At 46.3% G+C, this 5,431-nt stretch overlaps 3 non-coding genes across 3 annotated transcripts in view; all 3 read left to right on the forward strand.

Moving 5' to 3' along the window:
• The first annotated feature begins 1,830 nt into the window (after window positions 1-1,830).
• On the forward strand, window positions 1,831-3,819 carry LOC143206089 (small subunit ribosomal RNA). Its single transcript, XR_013008120.1, has one exon. It is a non-coding gene; the product is annotated as a small subunit ribosomal RNA (ribosomal RNA).
• A 708-nt stretch (window positions 3,820-4,527) lies between these two features.
• Window positions 4,528-4,682, forward strand: LOC143206088 (5.8S ribosomal RNA). The gene has a single exon (XR_013008119.1). It is a non-coding gene; the product is annotated as a 5.8S ribosomal RNA (ribosomal RNA).
• A 419-nt stretch (window positions 4,683-5,101) lies between these two features.
• Window positions 5,102-5,431, forward strand: part of LOC143206090 (large subunit ribosomal RNA) — a 4,098-nt gene continuing 3,768 nt past the window's right edge. Inside the window, exon 1 of the ribosomal RNA XR_013008121.1 lies at window positions 5,102-5,431. This exon is cut by the window's right edge and continues 3,768 nt beyond it. This is a non-coding gene — a ribosomal RNA (large subunit ribosomal RNA).

Consider the following 5,431-nt stretch of genomic DNA (forward strand, 5'->3'; position numbering starts at 1 on the left):
AGTGGCTTTACAGTTGGCCGATGAATGACCGTAGAATTGGCAGTTAAAACGTTGAACGCGCCTGCCGTTGCCGCGCTGGGCTTGGACTTTTACCACCTGATTCATTAGGCGGTCGACCGCGAAGATACGGCGTTCCTCTCGAGGAACCGACCAACATGGATTGGATTGAAACCGAGCTTCATGAGCGCGGTTCGGACTTCGAGTTACCATTACGTCGAGAGAGAAATATAATATATTAGCTGACCCCGCAGACACTCCGTACCCTGTACTCAATGGATAAATAAAGGATTCATTCTATCAAATTCTTCGTTCAAATCACTTTCGAATCATCCTTAGGAACATTCTGATATCGGAAAACCTTATCCGTAGTCGATAAACGATATCTAACGGATGAATTATAGAAAATGGCCAATAAGCGGCAAATATCCGATCGTAAGGGTGCACCATCGTTTCGGCGAATCATTCTTTTGGAATCTTACGTTCTACAAGCAAAACATTTATTCATAGGTATATACCGATAATAACGAACGGGCCGACGTAACAACCTAAAATGTCCTGAAATACGTGAGAACAGTTTTACTCCGATCGCCGTATCGATATGTGACAGTATCCATCCTATGAAGGATCTTTACATTCTACTAGCATAATTTTATGGATCGGAATTTTCCGACTTTTAAAGAACGTGATCGGCAGTCTAGAAACGGCCTGAGGACGTATTAACACGAGAGGTTAAAATTATTGCTTTAGAAGTTCACGTTGTCTAAAGCTAAAGTTTATTCATCGGAACATTCCGATAATAACGAGAACGGGCAGACGTAAAAACGAAAAATTTGCGCAACGTCCGTATAAACGATCTGTTCTAAAACACCCATACATTTCCGATAGCTGGCGAGAGACCCGCGCTTAAATCGTGTGCGCTTCTACGTGGGGCGATACGAGAGACGGATACGACGGGTCGGGTCGACCGGCGCTGTGACACTTTTACCGAGTGGCTTTTGATCAGCGAAGGTGGTATTACATATTATATGTTAATATATAAGATCCGAACCGTATTTTTTTATTTATCTAAATAAAAAGCGTATTTCGTCGTGTTATTATATATTCGTAACGCTCTCGCGATTTTGTATCGTCGTTTCGTTGTTCTTCCTGGTCGGTTTTTTTCGATATATCGGGAAGCGTACGACGACGACGACGGTATCACTGCGAGATCGCGAATTCGGCGGGAACATTCGGCTTCGTTAGAAGAAGATGATCCACGATTCATATGCGATTGGAATTATTATTTTTATGGACGTATCGGTTTTTCATCGGAACGTTCATAAAACAGCAACACATTTTGCGATAGCTCTCTGCTCTCCGAGCGAGAATAAAATAAAAAATCACGAAACGTTTCTCGTACGAGGTTTCCTTGTCGCTTTATATATTTCTATCTAGCGAAGGGTTCGGAGAGAATGTTTTTCGAGGTCTTATAAACGCCGAACGATATTTTGCGGCATCCAATTTTCGACGTAGTCGACGATCGTCGTCGATAATCGAGATAATTGGGTGCCTAGTCGATCGGTTGTGTATAAAAAAAACAAAAGATGTGTCTAAGATGATGATATCGTTTTGTTTTATTAGACAACTAATATTAAAATGTAAGAGCGTGGCGCCTCGGACCGGTTTTTCCGTCGTCTAGGCGCGCTATCATGCACCTCCTTTTTATTAGTCGTCGATATATATTATATATCGTCGTCTTACGCACACGTTTCTTTATAAGTCAAACTTATAAAATAAACTGTGTCTGTATTTGTTTTATCTGCTTCGTGTCGATAAAATAATAAGAACAGTTCCCTGGTTGATCCTGCCAGTAGTCATATGCTTGTCTCAAAGATTAAGCCATGCATGTCTCAGTACATACCGAATTAAGGTGAAACCGCGAAAGGCTCATTAAATCAGTTATGGTTCCTTAGATCGTACCCACAATTACTTGGATAACTGTGGTAATTCTAGAGCTAATACATGCAAACAGAGCTCCGACCAGAGATGGAAGGAGTGCTTTTATTAGATCAAAACCAATCGGTTTCGGGTTCGCGCTCGTCATCGTACAACTTGGTGACTCTGAATAACTTTAAGCTGATCGCACGGTCTCGCACCGGCGACACATCTTTCAAATGTCTGCCTTATCAACTGTCGATGGTAGGTTCTGCGCCTACCATGGTCGTAACGGGTAACGGGGAATCAGGGTTCGATTCCGGAGAGGGAGCCTGAGAAACGGCTACCACATCCAAGGAAGGCAGCAGGCGCGCAAATTACCCACTCCCGGCACGGGGAGGTAGTGACGAAAAATAACGATACGGGACTCATCCGAGGCCCCGTAATCGGAATGAGTACACTCTAAACCCTTTAACGAGGATCAATTGGAGGGCCAGTCTGGTGCCAGCAGCCGCGGTAATTCCAGCTCCAATAGCGTATATTAAAGTTGTTGCGGTTAAAAAGCTCGTAGTCGAATTTGTGTCTCGCGCCGCCGGTTCATCGTTCGCGGTGTTAACTGGCGTGTTTTTCGCGAGACGTCCTGCCGGTGGGCTTAGTCGTGTCGCGTCGCCGTCGCGCGTGCGTTTCGGCGTGCGTGTTGTGCGCGTCGTGGTTACGACGGCCCAACTCAATCCTGCCGCGGTGCTCTTTACTGAGTGTCGAGGTGGGCCGGCACGTTTACTTTGAACAAATTAGAGTGCTCAAAGCAGGCTAAAATTTCGCCTGAATACTGTATGCATGGAATAATGGAATAGGACCTCGGTTCTATTTTGTTGGTTTTCGGAACCCCGAGGTAATGATTAATAGGAACGGATGGGGGCATTCGTATTGCGACGTTAGAGGTGAAATTCTTGGATCGTCGCAAGACGAACAGAAGCGAAAGCATTTGCCAAAAACGCTTTCATTGATCAAGAACGAAAGTTAGAGGTTCGAAGGCGATCAGATACCGCCCTAGTTCTAACCTTAAACGATGCCAGCTAGCGATCCGTCGACGTTCCCTAATATGACTCGACGGGCAGCTTCCGGGAAACCAAAGCTTTTGGGTTCCGGGGGAAGTATGGTTGCAAAGCTGAAACTTAAAGGAATTGACGGAAGGGCACCACCAGGAGTGGAGCCTGCGGCTTAATTTGACTCAACACGGGAAACCTCACCAGGCCCGGACACCGGAAGGATTGACAGATTGAGAGCTCTTTCTTGATTCGGTGGGTGGTGGTGCATGGCCGTTCTTAGTTGGTGGAGCGATTTGTCTGGTTAATTCCGATAACGAACGAGACTCTAGCCTGCTAACTAGGCGCTTTTTGACATCCTAAAGGCCCGCCGGCCGCGTTGCTTTCGGGTTTCGCGGTTCGTGCGCGGTTTTTACTGTCGGCGTACAAACTATTCTTCTTAGAGGGACAGGCGGCTTCTAGCCGCACGAGATTGAGCAATAACAGGTCTGTGATGCCCTTAGATGTTCTGGGCCGCACGCGCGCTACACTGAAGGAATCAGCGTGTCTTCCCTGGCCGAGCGGCCCGGGTAACCCGCTGAACCTCCTTCGTGCTAGGGATTGGGGCTTGCAATTGTTCCCCATGAACGAGGAATTCCCAGTAAGCGCGAGTCATAAGCTCGCGTTGATTACGTCCCTGCCCTTTGTACACACCGCCCGTCGCTACTACCGATTGAATGATTTAGTGAGGTCTTCGGATCGACACGCGATGGCGTTTCGGCGTCGTCGATGTGTAGGAAAAGATGACCAAACTTGATCATTTAGAGGAAGTAAAAGTCGTAACAAGGTTTCCGTAGGTGAACCTGCGGAAGGATCATTACAGTGTGTTGTTATGCCTATATATATATAATAGGTAAACGTACAAGTCTGTAAAAATCATTGTCGAACGTTAAAGAGCCATCTACGAAGTTCGGAAGTTCCGATCGAATTTCGACGTCGTCAACGTAGCTGTTTTCGGGTACCTATAATATATGGTTTTAAAAGATGTACGCCCGAAAGCGGAGATATATACGATGAAGATGTTGTTATATAGGACGACGAGTAATAATCGTCGGCCTACGACGGATTTCGTTATAAATGGACAAATCGAGCGCAAAATAAAACGATTTTGCCAATTATATTTCTAATCGACGTTTCGATCCTCATATCGACGAACATATACGATGATCGGTAATGTGATTAGTTTACGAAAATCTTATCACCCTTCGTTTGTTTCATTCCAAAAGGGTGAGATTTAGTTTACGAAAATATTGCCAAACTATGATCAGCGTATGCTCTTTTGTTGTCGTACGAGGTGAGACGACGAAAATTTACAACGAACGTCACCATTTCGAGTAGTCTGTCTCCGCTCCTCTCGTTGTGTGTAGTGGAGAAGACGAAAATAAACCGTAAGAGCGTTTTAAAGTCGACGGCGGCTGCGAAAGGGGCGCAAGCGCTGTCTATGACGTGAGCGCGCGTCGTCGTCGTCGTCGTCGTCTTATAATAGAAACGTTTCGATATGCGTTTAAAACCTAACTTAAAAAAAGATTACCCTAAACGGTGGATCACTTGGCTCGTGGGTCGATGAAGAACGCAGCTAATTGCGCGTCAACTTGTGAACTGCAGGACACATGAACATCGACATTTCGAACGCACATTGCGGTCCTGGGATCTCATACCCGGACCACTCCTGGCTGAGGGTCGTATCTCATTTCAAGACTGCTCGGATTTTCTTTGATCTTCGCGATCGACGAGAAATGTCTGAGCGTGCTGAGCGTATAAGCGCGATTCGATCGCGACGTTCTAAAACGTGACAGCGGACCCGTACGTGTGACCTAACTCTCTCGTACGGGTCGTACGAATATGAAAGGGATGAGACGTGTTTAAAACGGTCGTTCGCACGTTTTTGTGATAAACGTAGCGCGCACCATTAATACGATCGTCGTATCCGATAAAATTAGTTTTTAATCGACGTCGGATCGTAGGTGCGTTGTCTCTCGAATACGAGGGAGAAAACACCGTTTTTCGACGGCGCGTCTTTTCCATTCTAAACTTTTATATTTCGTATTGGCTCCTAATCTTCATTATTATGATGATTACGAGCGCCACGCATATTAAACTAGCGACCTCAGAGCAGGTGAGACTACCCGCTGAATTTAAGCATATTACTAAGCGGAGGAAAAGAAACTAACTAGGATTCCCTTAGTAGCTGCGAGCGAACAGGGATTAGCCCAGCACCGAATCCCGCGACCGACATCGGGCGCCGGGAAATGTGGTGTTCGGGAGGGTCCATTATCTCGACGTTACGTCGCGCGTCCAAGTCCATCTTGAACGGGGCAACAGCCCATAGAGGGTGCCAGGCCCGTAGCGACCGTGACTGACGGCGAGAGGATCTCTCCTTAGAGTCGGGTTGCTTGAGAGTGCAGCCCTAAGCGGGTGGTAAACTCCATCTA

The sequence above is a fragment of the Rhynchophorus ferrugineus genome, unplaced genomic scaffold (assembly GCF_030347505.1).
Source record: "Rhynchophorus ferrugineus isolate W39M unplaced genomic scaffold, kcgeb_rfMv2 rfM543, whole genome shotgun sequence".
NCBI lineage: Eukaryota > Metazoa > Arthropoda > Insecta > Coleoptera > Curculionidae > Rhynchophorus > Rhynchophorus ferrugineus.